This window comes from Diceros bicornis, chromosome 4 (genome assembly GCF_020826845.1).
Source record: "Diceros bicornis minor isolate mBicDic1 chromosome 4, mDicBic1.mat.cur, whole genome shotgun sequence".
In the NCBI taxonomy this organism is placed as follows: Eukaryota; Metazoa; Chordata; class Mammalia; order Perissodactyla; family Rhinocerotidae; genus Diceros; species Diceros bicornis.
Genome location: NC_080743.1, coordinates 102,818,421 through 102,835,143, shown reverse-complemented (window position 1 = coordinate 102,835,143; position 16,723 = coordinate 102,818,421). Strand labels below are relative to the sequence as shown.

The following is a 16,723-nucleotide window of genomic DNA, read 5'->3' as shown; positions in this document are numbered from 1 at the left end:
AATCACCAAACAGAAAAAAAAGATTGTTTCCTGATGATGAGACGTTTTAGGATCTACTCTCTTAGCAAGTTTCAAATATACCACACAGCAATGTTAACTTAGTGCTGTATATCAAGTATATCTCAATACAACTGAAAAAAAATAAAAGCAAAAACTCACTGGCCACCACTGACACAAGAGGCTGCCCGCCCCCTCGTGGCCAGAACTAGCACTGCTGCCCAGGCAGGAACTCCAAACAGAAAGGAATCTTTCTTTAGGTGTCCTCAAGGCAGAGGCTCTCCAGGGTCCCAGGGGTAAAGCAGCAGGATCTGTCAGCTTCGAGGGAGTGGGAGGAATCTCGGGAGCCTACCGTGCACCTCTCTTGCTGTTCCCCACCAGGTGTCCTCTTCACTCCTAAGGCATCCTAACTGCAGCCATGACAATGATTGCCCCTACTTCCAGATGAGGACCGCAAGGGTCCAACAAGGATTAGTCTTCTCCCTGGACTCTGGACTTGGTGTCCAGTGCTCTGCCATCTTCTTCCTTATCCTCAGTTCTCATCCACCCAAGCCCCCTAGCCTCCTCAGTTCTAAAGGATCTCCAGGGGCTGGAAATCATTTTCTCAGGGTTTCAGAGCACAGTAGGTCATCAACAGAGAACCTAGTCCAACAGACATGTTGTGAGTGCATGGAATACTTGGAGTCACTCGCTGGATGCACTCCACTTTATACAGGAGGACCCTCACTGAGATCTTCTCTCCTGTTCCCAATGCCTACACAAAGGGAGGATGGGCTCATCACAGTTCTGGGTGCCCACAGAGGTGGACTGCAGGACCCCAGTCCTGTGATCCCCAGGCTGGGCCAGGGATGGATCTGGAACAGGTAGACACCTAGGAACCTTAGGGATTCCTCTTCCCATCTCTGGGCCCCTGTGCACGAATCTAGGAGAACGGATGCTACTGCCCCATGGGAGAGCTGCCTCCAACCTCTCTCCCTCATGCCTCTTGTCACTTCCCCGGTGTCAGCTCTTTCTTGACTGCACCTCAGTGTTCTCCATATGAGAAGTCAAGTTTGAGGGAGTGTGCCTGTGCAGGTGTGATGATGAGGAGAGGAAAATGACCCCATATGGAGAGGGGTGGGCAGCAATCCTCTAGGATCTTAACGCCACTCATTGCCAAAGGAAACCTGAGGGAAGCGGTGGAGCCTTGGCCAAGTAAGCTGGAGCTCTCTCTAGTCTTCAGGACTCTGACCACCTCGTGTGGTCTGGGACAGTACCTGCCTCTTTCTAGGCCAGTTTCCCAACTGTACAGTGAGGGGTAAGATGTGCAACAGCACAAGCTTGTGCTCAGCCAGGACAAGTTATCAGGCCCCATAGATACATTAAGTATGTTTTAAGTGTATTGAAGACGTTAATATTGCTGTGCAATCATCACCACGATCCATCTTCAGAACACTTCTCATCTTACAAAACTGAAACTCTATACCCATTCATGAATAATCCCCCATTCCCCCTCCTCCCACCCACTGGCAAACACCATTCTACTTTCTGTCTCTCTGAATCCGGTGATTTCAGGAAGCTCTAGAAGGGAAATCACACAAGGTTGTATTTTTGTGACTAGCTTATTTCATTTAGAGTAATATCTTGAAGGTTCATCCATGGTGTGCTGTATATTAGACTTTCCTTCCTTTTTCAAGGATGAATAATATGCCATTGTATGTATATAGCACATTTTTCTCATCCATACATCCCTGGACAGATACCATAGCAAGGCCCACAACCAAGCCCAAAATAAAATGGGGCCCCAGCCAGATTTTTCTCAACAGTACCCTGGAGACTACTTTCTTAAGCCATATCCCATATGATATTTACTAAGGATCTAATCTTGGGCCGAGAGTTGCTTTTCAGAAACTCCATTTCTCTTCCTTAAGCAAGTTTCAACTACTTTGAGCCAATGAGACAACAAGACGGCTTGCAAGACTCAAACTGCAACTGCATAAGTGATTGGAGGATGAACTGGGGGACCAAGAACTCCCCTGACAATCATGTTAAGGACATTGTCTTTTGAACGTGGGATGTGTGACAGAACATGAAAATCTGTGCTTGCACAAAATGCCTAGGACTGCTCCCAAACTTACTGCACCCGCTCCTTTGCCCTTTTCAAGCCCTTTTCAACAGCCCATTGGGGAGAAAGATTTAACCTTCGTCTCTTTGCTGACCAACCTCGTAATGAAGCTTTTTCCCCTTCTACAAGAGCGGGTATCCTGTTTAGCTAATGGGTGCATTGGGCTGTGAGCCCTTCCTTGATTACAATACTTGGGTGGCTTCCATGTTTTAGCTATTATGAATAATGATGCCATGAACATGGGTGTTGAAATATGTCTTTGAGAACGTGCTTTCAACTCCTTGGTGGGGTATACACCCAGAAGAGGAATTGCTGGGTCCTATATAATTATATTTTTAATTTTTTTTAAGAATTGTTATACTGATTTCTACAGCAACTATATATTCCCACCACAGTATACAAGGGTTCCAACTTCTCCACATCTTGGCCAACAGTGGTTCTATTCTTTTTCTTCTTCTTTTTTTTTTTTTTTTTTGATAGATGCCATCCTAATGAATGTGAAGTGGTCTCTCACTGTTTCTGATTTGCATGTCCCTAATGATTACTGATGATGAGCATCTTTTCATATGCTTATTGGCTATTTGCAGATCTTCTTTAAGCAAATGTCTACTTATATACATTGTTCACTTTTGATTTGAGTTGTTTGTTTTTTGTTGTTGAATTTAGGAGTTCTCTATCTATTCTGGATATTAAGCCTTTGTCAGATACATGGTTTGCAAATATGGTCGCCCATCCTATGGGTTGTGCTTTTACTCTGTTGATAATGACTTTTGAGGCACAAAACTTTTTAATATCCATGAAGTCCAGCATATGTATTTTCCTATTTTATTGGCTGCTCTTGGGTGTCAGAACCATGAAATCATTACCAAATCCTATCTTGTCAAGTTTTGCCTTATGTTTTCTTCTAAGAGTATTATAGTATTAGCTCTTACACTTAGGTATTTGATTCACTGGGAATCAAGTTATGTATACAGTGTTAGGTAAATGTCCAAGTTGATTCCTTTGCATGTAGATATCCACTATTTCCAGCACAACTTGTTGAAAAGACTTTTCCCCATTTAATAATCTTGGCACCCTTGTCAAACATCATTTGATCGCATGGGTGAGGGTTAATTTCTGGGCTCTCAATTCTTTTTCCATTGCTCAATATGTCTGTCTTTATGCCATGACAATGCTGTTTTGATACTGTAGATTTATAGTAAGTTTTCAATCAGGAAGAATCAGTCCTCCAACTTAGTATCTCCTTTCAAGATTATTTTTGGTATCTGGGCTTATTTGAGATTCCATAAGAATCTTAGGATGGTTTTTTTTCTATTTCAGCACAAAACGCCCTTGGGATTTTGATAAGGACTGCACTGCATTTATTGATCTCTTTGGATAATGTTGACACCGTCACAATAAGGAGTCTTCCAATCCACGGTGATCGGATGTCTTTCATTTCTAATAGTGCCGGATGGCTGTTCAGGTTGAGGGGGCGGCACTCCTCGAGGTAGTCATGCAGAAACCCACAGTTCCTCCTCACTGAGCCTTCACCATTTCCTTAGAACCCATCGACAGTCAACAGAGGGCAAAATGCATGTAAAATGCACGCAGGAAGTTTTCAAAGATTGGATGTGCATGGAACACACATTTCTTCCACTCCTCTCCATTAGCAAGAACCATGGACTGAAGTAGCAGACCCTAACACATGGAGACTGCAGACTCACCCAGCAGACCCCAACAAATGGGGACTGTGGACTAACTAAGGGCCAGGGACTCGGGTTCCTGGCAGAACCATCTGGCAGCTCAAGCTGAACCACTAAGCTTTTGCCTGGCACTGCTGACTAACCAAGTGCTAAGACTGATGCTCTCTTAGAGCATCCTGTCAGTCTAGACTGACCCACTGACCCTGGACTGGAAAGCCAGTTAGATCAGGAGCTCAAGGCAAACAGAGTGGATCTCAGATCCAAGAGGAATTTACCCACAGCCCTCAGAAACAGCGAAAAAGATGGAGAACTCAAAGGTTTTGCGGGTACCAATGACTGTGTTTCTCATCCTCGAAGCCATCAGGCGTCTCCTTTGGATCCCACTGCTGCCACCAAACTGGTACAAAACAAAATAAAATTCAGTAAATTTTAAACATCTAATTGGCTTTATTCAACAGTTCATGAATCAGGCAGCATCCAGTCTAGCAGAGAGAAAGGATCTCCAAGGAGTTCTACAAAATGAAAGATTTTATAGGCAGAAGGGAGCAAGAACAAGGAAGTTACACTAGATAAAAAAGCGGGTTGGTTACTGCAAGGTTACTTTCCTTTAGAGGATGGCAGGGCTCTATCAGGAAGATGACCTACCTGCTGCGCATGAGGTGATTCCTGATTGACTGGTTTAAGATTCTATTCCTGGGAGGGCCAAAAGTCTAATTAAGTCTCGACTTGTTTATGTGAGGCATAGCCTAAGCGGCTCCATTTGGGCCTGGTGTCTTGTTTTAAACACATGACTTCTGCTGGTCCCTGCTTTCCCCAGTTACACCCCAGCTGTCCCTTCACTGACCATTGTTGGTCACACACCCACTGCACCTGCCTCCAGTCCTTTCCCTTCAACACCGTAATCTCACACACAGCTCCTCCCGACACTATCATGACGTCTCCCACCACATGTCGCCTATACTTTCCACACTGCCATCAAGACGCTTCACAAACACCACCACCATTTATGTCCAATGGGCTGAGAGGCCTGCCCGTGCACTGGGAATCAGGAGTTGCAGGGTCTGTCAGTTGGCCTCCAATCACCTATTGTACCCCAGCTGAAGGGCTTACCCTGGGGAGACACTCAGTTGTACCCAACTCAATCGCACAACAACATCTTTGCCCCAGGCTTCCTTCAAAATGCTCCACCCACTTTCTGCCCCAACTGCTCCTTGAGGAGTCATTTTGGGGTAGCCTTCGAGGCCACCTTGGTGATTTTGTGCTCAGGCCCAAACAGATCTTGGCCCACAAACACTTTAACCATACCCCCTGAAATCATATAGCATAGGTAACTAGTGAATGGGTGCAAATTACTGGTTTTACTGCCAAAGGCCGTAATGAATATTTCACACTAGGAACATCCACTTTTGGGTTTTACTGTAGGATGATATCACAAGGCTCTCACCCAGTGAGGTTCTCTCTTCCCCAGCCCTCTGAGCAGATTTCTCCAAACTATATTCTGCAATACATCATTGTCTCTATCTCAGCCTGCTTCCCTCAGGTTGCAGGTCCCCTGAGATTCCTGCTCTGACTGGCTACCACCAACCCATAGAGACACTGTCAGTCCTATAGGACTGGGTGTTCAGTTCTACTAGGACTGACTGAGTGGACTGGACACAGGTGCGGTGGCCCTACCCACGCAAAATCAGGTAACTGAGGCAACCAAGAAGTATCGAAAACCTTAACCCAACATCGACAACAACTCCATAAGACCCTATCCTAGCCCTTGTGGAACAGTCTCATGAGTCTCTTGCCTAAATGGTTTTAGAGAATGGCCTGGCCCTAGACTGTCTATACCAACCAACGAAGGAGGGGTTTTTGCCTTTCTTAGAACCACTTGCTGAATGTACATCAACACACAAGTTCAAACCTACCTCCACCAGATGGCCCAAGAGGTTAAAATATTGCGTAATGTTACCTAAATCTTTTAAAAGATACCCAAGGCCCCCGAGATCACTGACCTATTTTCATGGCTGGTCTTTCCAAGTTGGAGACAATGGAAACAGACTGGATTTTAGACTGTTGTTTGTACAATTATAGGATCTGTTACTATAGCCATCATCGGATATTTACTCTCTTGGCTACAATGTGCCCTATCCCTAATAACTCTATTAATTACCCTTATTAACTATCCCAACCAACTTTAAATTAACTAAATTAAAATTAATCAGTACCCTGATTAATTTAAAAAATTCAAAATTTTTATGGAGAAGCTACTTAACACAGAATACACTGTTGTAAGAATTTAAAGTATACAGTTCAGTGCCATTTAGTACAATGATTATGTCGTGTGGTTATCACCACTAACTAATTCCAGAACATTTTCAACACCCCCAAACAAACCCATACAATGAGTATTTTCTCCTAACCCAAGCCCATGAAAACAACTCATCTGTTTTCTCCCCCTATTGATTTGCCTATTCTGGACAGTTCATTCAAATGGCATCATGCTATCTGTGGCTTTTGTGGACGACTTCAGTGAGCACACATGTTTCAAGGTTCATCCATGGCCGAGCATGTAGCAGTAGCTTATTCCTTTTTATGGCTCCATAATGTCCTATATTATGAATAGGGCACATTTGGTTTATGCAGTCATAACTGGATAGAAATTTGGGTTTGTTCCACTTTTGGACCACTGTGAATAATGTTGCTTTGAATATCATGGAAAAGTTTTTCTTTGAACATATGTTTCCAATGGTCTTTTGGACATACCAACCTTGTGACTCTCCTGGTCCATGGTAATTCTAGGTTTAAGATTATTAAAAATGGCAAACTGTTTTCTGCAGTGGATGCATCAAATTACTTTCCCACCAGTAATGTATGTGGGTTTCCCATTCTCCATATCTTTACTAACACTTGTTACTTTCCATTATGTTGAGTATAGCTTTCATTTTGATAGTATCACACTATGCTTTGAATTTGCATTTTCCTAATGATTTATGATACTGAGCATCTATTTAGTGCTTATTGGCCATCTGTGTTTCTCCTGGAGACATGTCCATTGCAGCTAGTTACCCATTTTCATTGGGTAACCAATGAAAATAGCTTCATTTCAAATTTCTTTGAATGAAGTTTCATTTCAAACTTCTTTGTTTTTTATAATTGAGTTCTAAGAGATCTACCCCAGGTAGATTCCATGGCTCCAGGCTTCCCGGGGGCTACTAGGAACTCAGGCCCATGGCTCACCACACCACCTGCCAGTTCCAGCAGCCATAGACAGCTCTCATGGAACCAAGCTTCTGACAGGCTTCTACAGAACCAAGCCCCCAGCCCACCGAGGTGCTTGCTGACTCAGGCGGCCCCAGGCAGCTCCCATGGCACCAGGCACCGGCAGGTTCCCATGAACCCAGTCTTCCATCTTGACCCAGAGCCTGCTGGCTCCTGCAATGTCAGGTAGCTCCTGTGGCCCCAGGCTTCCAGGAATCCAGACTTCTGGCCTACCACAGCACAAACTGTCTCATGGCACAGGCTTCTGGCAGGCTTCCGTGAGCCAAGACTCTCAGATCATCCCAACTCTGGCCAACTCTCATGGCCCTGGATGACTCCTGTGGTCACAGGCTCTCAATGAGGACCTGCCAAACCAGGGTCCAATGGGGTTACTCGTGAACTCAGGGTCCCAGCTGTGCCCAGGGCCAGACACAATACCATGGACCCAAGCTTTCCACTCATCCCAGTACCAGGCTGCTCAAGGACTCCAGCAGCAAGCCTGCCCCTGGACACCACCAGATGTCCTACCCAGGACCCCTAGATGGGCTGAATGTGAAGGCTTTGGTTTACTAAAGCCAGTCTGTAATAAGTGGAAGAAATGCCTACTTCCCCAAATTTGCAGACACCAATGGAAGGTCACAAGGATCATGAATAATCAAAGATCCACGACACCACCAAAGAAAAAGAATAAAACTCCAATGACCGACCAAGAAATGGAGATATAGGAACTATGTGACAAAGACTTCAGAACAATGCTCTTTGAGAAATTCATAAAACTCTAAGGAAACACAGATAGACTACTAAATGAAATAAGGAAATAGTGCATGAACAAGTGAGAAGTTCAACATAGAAACAGAAATCATTAAGGAAAAACAAACAGAAATCCTAGAGTTGAAGAACACAATGACTGAACTGAAGAATTCAATAGAGACCTTCTAAATCAGATTCAACCATGTACAAGAAATAATCAGTGCACTAGAAGATGTGTCATCTGAAATCATCGAGTCAAAGGAGCAAAAAGAAAAAAAGGAACAGATAGGATTGGGGAAAGGCAATGTGAATTATGGGATACCATGAAAAGAAATAGATAAGCATTATTAAAGTACCAGAGGAGAAGACAGGGAGAAAGAAAAAGAAAGTTGACTTAAAAAAGTAGCAGCTGACACCTTCCCAAATCTGGGGAGAGATGTAGACATCCAAGGTCCTGAAGCTGATCAGTCACCCTAAAATTTCAAACTAAAACATTCTTCTCCAAGACATTGTAACAAAACTATCTAAACTCAAAAAAAAGATCAAACAACATGATCAAGTTCAACATGATGCAAATCAATGAATGTGATACACCGCATTGATAGAATGAAAGATAAAAATCCTAAAATAATCTCTCAATGCAGAAAAAGCAGTTTGACAAATTCAACGCCCCTTCATGATAAAAACTCTCAAGAAAGGGTTACAGAAGGAACATACCTGAACATAATAAAAGGTTTACATGACAAACCCACAGCTAACATCATATTGAACAGTGAAAGGTTGAAAGCTTTCTTGCTAAGACAAAGAACAAGACAAGGGAGCCCAGTCTCAACACCACTCTTCAACATACTGCTGCAAGTCTTAACCAGAGACATTTGGCCAGAGAGAGAAATATAAAGCATCTAAATTGGAAATGAAGAAACAAAGTGGTCTCTGTTTGCAGATATGATTTTATGTAGAGAAATACTTAAAGACTCCTCCCCAAACTGTTAGGACTAATAAACAAATTCACTCAAGCTGCAGGAGACAAAATCAACATATAGAAATCTCTTGCCTTTCTCTACACTAACAATGAACTATTTAAAAATGATATAAAGGGCCGGCCCCGTGGCTTAGCTGTTAAGTGTGCGAGCTCCGCTGCTGGCGGCAGGGGTTCGGATCCCGGGCGCGCACTGACGCACCGCTTCTCCGGCCATGCTGAGGCTGAGTCCCACATACAGCAACTAGAAGGACGTGGAGCTATGACATACAACTATCTACTGGGGCTTTGGGGGAAAAAATAAATAAATAAAAATTATAAAAAAAATGATATAAAGAAAAAAATCCTATTTACAATACCATCAAAAACAGTAAAATACTCATGAATAAATTTAACCAAGAAGGTGAAAGATCTAGAAACTAACAACTATAAGACACAGATGAAAGAAATCAAAGACACAAAGAAATGAAAAGATATCTTATGCTCATGGATCAGAAGAATTAGTATTGTTAAAATGTTCATGCTACTCAATGCCATCTCAAGATTCAATGCAATTCCTATTAAAATTCCCATGGCATTTTTCAGAGAAATAGAACAAATAATCCTAATATTCATGTGGATCCACAAAAGACCTCCAATAACCAAAGGAACCCCGAGAAAGAAAAAGCTGAAGGCATCACAATTTCTGATTTCAAACTTTATTACAAATCTATAGTAATAAAAACAGTATGATACAGGTATAAAATGAGACACCTAGACCAATAGAACAGAATCAAGGACCCAGAAATAAAACCACACACATACAGTTTGCTAACAGTTGACAAGTCAGCTAAGAAGTCTCCATGGGGAATGGATAGTTTCTACAACAAATGCTGTTGGGAAAACTGGATAACCACATGCAGAAAACTGAAATTGGACCCCTATTTTACACCACTCTAAAAATGATCCCAAATTGAATTAAAGACAAATGTAAGACACCAAATATAAAACAACTAGAAGAAAATATAGAGAAAAAAGCCCCATGAAACTGGTCTTGACAACGAGTTTTTTGGATATAATATCAAAAGTACAAGCAACAAATGCAAAACTTAACAAGTGGGATGACATCAATCTAAAAAGCTTCTGCATAGCAAATGAAACAATCGGCAAACTAAAGGGGTTAATATCCACAGTATATAAGAAACTCTTACAACTCAACAGCAAAGAAACCAACAAAACAATATAAAAATGGTCAAAGGACCTGAATAGATACTTTTCCAAAGAAGACATAAAAATGGTCAACAGGTACATGAAAAGATGCTCGTAATCACTCATCATCAGTGAAATGAAATCAAAACTACAATGAGATATCACCTCACACCTGCTAGAATGGTTATTCTCAAAGAGACAACAGAAAATAAGTATTGGCGAAGCTATATAGAAGAGAGAACCTTGTGCACTGATGGTATGAATGTAAATTGCTACAGTCACTATGGAAAAAATATGGAATTTTTCCAAAAAAGTAAAAATAGAAATATATATAAATGAGCAATTCCACTTCTGCTTGTATATCCAAAGGAAATGAAGTCACTATTCTGAAGAGATATCTGCATCCCCATGTTCATTTCAACATTATTCACAAACAGAGAACATGGACACAATCCAGGTGTCCATCAATGGATAAACAGATAAAGAAAATGTGAGATATATGTATACATGTAATATATAATGGGATATTATTCAGCCATGCAGGAGAATGAAATCCTGCATTTTGAGATACCGTGGATGGACCTTGAGGCATTGCGCTAAGTGATATAAGTCAGACAGAGAAAGACAAATACTATATATTCTCACTCATATGTGAAATCGAAAAAAGCCCAACTCAAAGGAATAGAGACAAGAATGGGTTTCCCAGGGTCCCAGGGTTAGGGTAAATGGGGAGATGTGAGTCAAAGTGCACAAATTTCTAGCTGTAAAATGAACAAGTTTTGGGGATCTAATGTACAGCATGGTGACCATAATTAACAATACTATATTCTTATAGACTTGAAAGTTGTTAAGAGAGTAGATCTTGAAAGTGATCACTAGAAAAACCAAGTTAATTATGTGAGGGAATGGAGATGTTAACTCACGGTATCGTGGTAATCCTTTCACAAATCACCATCTTGGACACCTAAAACTTACATATGTTATATGTCACCAATATTTAAAGAAATTAAAAAAAAAATCTCTCAAAAGTAAAACCCAGGACCAGATGACTGCACTGGTGAATTCTACCAAACATTTAAAGAAGTATTAAAAACAAGACTTCTTACACTCTGTCAAATATTGAAAAAGAGGGAACACTTCCAAGCTCACTTTACGAGGCCAGCATTACCCTGATACCAACACTAGACAAGGACACTAAAAGAAAATAAAATTACAGACTATTATCCCTGATGAACATAGATGCAAAAATCCTCAACAAAATACTAGCAAATTAAAAATGAATTCGATAGCATATTAAAAGAATTATACACTACCACCAAGTGAAATTTATTCCTGGTATACAAGGGGAGTTCAATATACAAAAATCGATCAATGTAATAAGCCACATCCAGAAAATGAAGGGGAAAAAAATGACCAACTCAATTGATGCAGAAAAACCATTTGACAAAATTCAACGCCCTTTCATGATAAAACACTCAACAAACTAGGAATAGAAGGAAAGTGCCTCAACATAACATAAGCCATATATGAAAAACACACAGCAAACATATTACTCAATGATGGAAGACTGAAAGCTTTTCCTCTAAGATCAGGAACAAGGCAAGGATGCTCACTTTCACCACTTCTATTCAACACAGTATTGAAAGTTCAAGCCAGAACCATGAGGCAATAAAAATAAATAAATAAATAAAAGACATCTAAATTGGAAAGAAATAAGTAAAATGGTCTCTGTTTGAAGATGATATCATGTCCTATGTAGAAAATCCAAAAGACTCCACAAAAAAGACGTTTCATCTAACAAATGAATTCAGAAAAGTAGCAGGATACAAAGTCAACACACAAAAATCGGCAGCATTTCCATACACGAACCATGAGCTCTCTGGAAAGGAAATTACAAAAACAATTCATTTATAATAGTATCAGAAAGAATAACATGCTTAGGAATTAACTTAACCAAGGAGGTGAAAGACTTACACCATAAAAACTACAAAACATTTCAGAAAGAAATTAAAGAAGACATTCATAAATGGACACACATCCCATGTTCATGGATTGGAAGGCTTACTATTGTTAAAGTGTCAGTATTACCCAAAGCAGTCTACAGATTCAATGTATTCCCTATCCAAATCCTAATGATATTTTTTGCAGAAATAGAAAAACCCTTCCTAAAATTCACATGGAATCTCAAGGGACTCAGAATAGCCAACAACAATCTTGCAAAAGAAGAACAAAACTGGAGGACTCACACTTCCTGATTTCAAAACTTACTACAAAGCTACAGTAATCAATAGTATGGTATTGTCATAAAGACAAACATAGAGACCAATAGCATAGAATAGCGAGCCCAGAAACAAACCCTCACATATATGGTCAAGTGATTTTTGACAAGTGTGCCAAGACCGTGGAATGGAGAAAGGTTTCTTTTCAACAAATGGTGCTGGGAAAACTGGATATCCCCTTGCAAAATCTTGAAGCTGGACCCCATCCAACACTATATACAAAAATTAACTCAAAATGGATCAAGGACATAAATGTAAGACCTCAAACAAGAAAATTCTTAGAAGAAAACATGAGATTAAATCTTCATGACACCAGACTTGGCAATGATTTCTTGGATATGACACCAAAGGCACAGGTAACAAAAGAAAAACAATGGAAAAATTGGACTCCATGAAAATTTTATAAGTTGGTACATCAAAAGGCACCCACAGAGTGGGAGAAATTATTCGCAAATCATATTTCTGACAAGAGACTGGTATCCAGACTATACAGAGAAGTCCTAAATTAAACAACTAAAAAACAAGCCAATTAAAAAATGGGCATGGATTTGAAGACTCCTTTGCGAAAGAAGACTTAGAAATAGCATATGAGCACATGAAAAGATGCTCAACACCACTAATCATTAGGGAAATGCACATCAAAACCACAAAACCACCTCACACCCACTAAGTTGAGTGCTATCAAAAAGACAAAACAGCAAGTGTTGGCTAAGATGCGGTGAAATGGGAACCCTTGTACACTGTTGATAGGAACATAAAATGGTGCAGCTGCTATGGAAAACAGTGTAGATGTTCCTCCAAAAAATTGAACATAGAGAGTGACGTCAGCATCATGGCGGAGTGAGCTTTCCCGTGAATTCTTCCCCCACAAAATACAACAAAAGTAACAGCCACAGACAAACAACGGAATCCCAGACAGTCAAAAGCTGGAGCGGAGGGATCCACACTGCCGCACATCTGAGAGCGGAACGTGCTGGGCCCCCGGAGGAAGTGGGGAGAGGTAAGGAGAACTCCGCTCCCTCCCCATCAGATCAGCGATCCGGTCCGCGCGGCTCCCAGAGAGGGGGGAGGGGCGGCCCTCGGCGGGAAACTGCAGCTCTTCGGGCGCTCTCAACCAGTGGGAAACTCCCGCACAGAGGGCTCAGAGGAGCCACAGGGCTACCATCAACATCTGAGCAACCCAGAGAGCGGATAAAGAGGGGCAAACGAGAAGCCTCCCACGTCAGGGACCCAGAGGGCAAAAGAGAGAGCTCCCCCCTCCCCACAACCCGGAGTCTGCAGCTCGACCAGATCTAGCGGTCCGAGGCAGACCTGAATAAATTGGACTGGACCCGTGGATCGCAGTGGGGAAAAGAAACAAAACAAAACAAAACAAAACTGCGGATCGCAGCAGAAAAACTGGGGCAGAGCGCAGGGGGCTTAGACTACACAGCCCTTCACCACCACACAGTGGCGGCAGGTGGAAAGTGCAACCAGAGACTTCCAGGATGAGGAAAACCAAAACCAACACAGGAACCACAATGCAAAAATATATGAAATCACCAGACCAGAAACAAAATGACAAGCAACCAGAAATCAACCCCGAAGACACAGAAATCCATAAACTAAATGACAGAGATTTCAAAATAGCTATCATAAAAACACTCAACGAAATACGAGACAACACAGACAAACAATTCAATGAGATTAGGAGTTTCTTCACAAAAGAGATTGAAATCATAAAGAAAAACCTATCAGGGCTGATGGAGATGAAGAACACAATGGAGGAGATAAAGGAGAATCTGGAATCTTTAAAGAACAGAGCTGACAATATGGAGGAAAGAATTAGTACTTTAGAGGATAGGAATACAGATATACTCCAGATGGAAGAAGAGAGAGAACTAAGACTAAAAAGAAATGAAGAAAGACTCCGAGAAATATCGGACTCTATTAGAAAATGTAACATAAGAATTATAGGTATTCCTGAGGGAGAGGAGAGGGAAAGAGGAACAGAGAGCCTATTCAAGGAAATAATAGCTGAAAATTTCCCAAATCTGGGGAAGGAGCAGGAAATACCAGTAAGCGAAGCCAACAGGACTCCTATATATATTAACAGACAAAGGCCTTCACCACGACACCTAGTGGTAAGGCTAGCCAGGGTCAACGACAAAGAAACAATATTAAGGGCAGCTAGACAAAAACAAAAAATAACGTACAAAGGAACTCCCATCAGGCTCTCAGCGGATTTCTCAACAGAAACTTTTCAGGCTAGAAGAGACTGGAATGATATATTCAAAATACTAAAAGACAAAAACTTTCAGCCAAGAATACTCTATCCAGCAAAAATATCCTTCAAATATGATGGAGAAATAGTAACTCTCCCAGATAAACAAAAGCTAAGGGAGTTCATGGCCACGAGACCGCCACTACAGGAAATACTCAAGAAGGCCCTCAGGCCCGAAAACAAGAAGAGAAAGGGAACACAAAGCTTGGAGTAAGGAGAAAAGTAGGCAGACAAAATCAGAGAAATAGTAGATCTTTACCGGAATAGGTTAGCAACCACTTAAATACTAAACTCAAAGATCAAAGGAAGAAATTCACCAAAAATAAATTTAACCTCATCACTGTAAACACACAGCCACAACACAAGATAGAATAAGGTATAACAAGAGCAACTTAGAAGGGGAAGAGGAAAGTGACTGAATTGACTTAGTATAAGGAAATAGGAGGCTATCAGATAATGGACTATCTCATACAGAAGATTTTTTGCCCAAACCTCAAGGTAACCACTAAACAAATAATCAAATTAAAACCACATATGATAAACAAAGAGAAAACTAGAAGAATCATAAGACAGAACAACCAAACTGAATTGGCAGTCCAAAACAAATGGGACAAGAAACAAAGGAAATGCAAAAGAACCAGAAAATAAGTGACAAAACAGCAACATTCAACCCTCATATTTCAATAATTACCCTAAATGTAAATGGATTGAACTCTCCAATCAAAAGATACAGAGTGGCAGGATGGATTAAAAAGCAAGACCCAACAATATGCTGCCTTCAGGAAACACATCTTAGCACTAAAGACAAGCACAGGCTCAGAGTGAAAGGATGGAAGACAATACTCCAAGCTAATGGCAAACAAAAGAAAGCAGGTGTTGCCATACTCATATCAGACAAAGTAGACTTCAAGATAAAACAGGTTAAGAAAGACAAAGAAGGGAAATATATAATGATAAACGGGACACTCCATCAAGAAGACATATCACTTATAAATATATATGCACCCAACATAGGAGCACCAATGTACATAAAACAACTATTAACAAACCTAAAAGGAGAAATCAACAACAACACAATAATAGTAGGGGATCTTAACACCCCACTTACAGCAATGGATAGATCATCCAGACAAAAAGTTAATAAAGAAATATTAGACTTAAATGAAAAACTGGACGAGATGGACCTAGTAGACATATACAGAGCACTCCACCCAAAAACAGCTGACTACACATTCTTCTCAAGCGCGCATGGAACATTCTCTAGGATAGACCATATGATGGGAAACAAAGCAAGCCTCAATAAATTTAAGAGGATTGAAATCATAACAAGCATCTTTTCAGACCATAAGGCTATGAAACTGGAAATGAACCAGGAAAAAAAAACTGGGAAAGTGACAAAAATGTGGAGATTAAACAACATGCTACTGAACAACCAATGGATCATTGATGAAATTAAAGGAGAAATCAAAAACTATCTGGAAACAAACGAAAATGATAACATGCCATATCAAACCATATGGGATGCAGCAAAAGCGGTCCTGAGAGGGAAACTCATAGCGATACAAGCCCACCTTAACAAACAAGAAAAAGCCCTAATAGGCAACCTTAAATTACACCTAACAGAACTAGAAAAAGAAGAACAAACAAAGCCCAAAGCCAGCAGAAGGAGAGAAATAATAAAAATCAGAGCAGAAATAAATGATATTGAGACCAAAAAAACAGTAGAAAGGATTAATGAAACAAAGAGTTGGTTCTTCGAGAAGATAAACAAAATAGACAAACCCTTAGCCAGGCTAACTAAGAAAAAAAGAGAAAAGGCTCAAGTAAATAAAATTAGAAATGAAAGAGGAGAAATTACAACGGATACCATGGAAATACAGAGGATTATAAGAGAATACTATGAGAAATTATATGCCAACAAATCGGACAATCTAGAAGAAATGGATAAATTCTTAGACTTATACAACCTCCCAAAATTGAACCAAGAAGAAATGGAGAATCTGAATAGACCAATCACAAGTAAAGAGATTGAAATAGTAATCAAAAACCTCCCAAAAAATAAAAGTCCAGGACCAGATGGCTTCTCCAGTGAATTTTACCAAACATTCAAAGAAGATTTAATACCCATCCTCCTCAAACTATTCCAAAAAATAGAGGAAGATGGAACACTTCCTGAATCATTCTACGAGGCCAACATCACCCTGATACCGAAACCAGACAAAGACAATACAA

At 40.7% G+C, this 16,723-nt stretch overlaps 1 protein-coding gene across 3 annotated transcripts in view; it reads right to left on the bottom strand.

The window, feature by feature from the left end:
* The window catches only part of LOC131405007 (ral guanine nucleotide dissociation stimulator-like), a 111,268-nt gene that overhangs the window by 9,024 nt on the left and 85,521 nt on the right, over positions 1-16,723 (bottom strand). For 2 of the 3 annotated variants that reach the window (XM_058540313.1, XM_058540309.1), the window contains exon 2: positions 4,062-4,183. The gene's annotated coding sequence lies outside the window, so the exon portion shown is untranslated. Of the gene's footprint in view, positions 1-4,061; positions 4,184-4,431; positions 4,603-16,723 lie in introns of those variants that run through there. The other variant, XM_058540312.1, reaches the window with a different exon arrangement.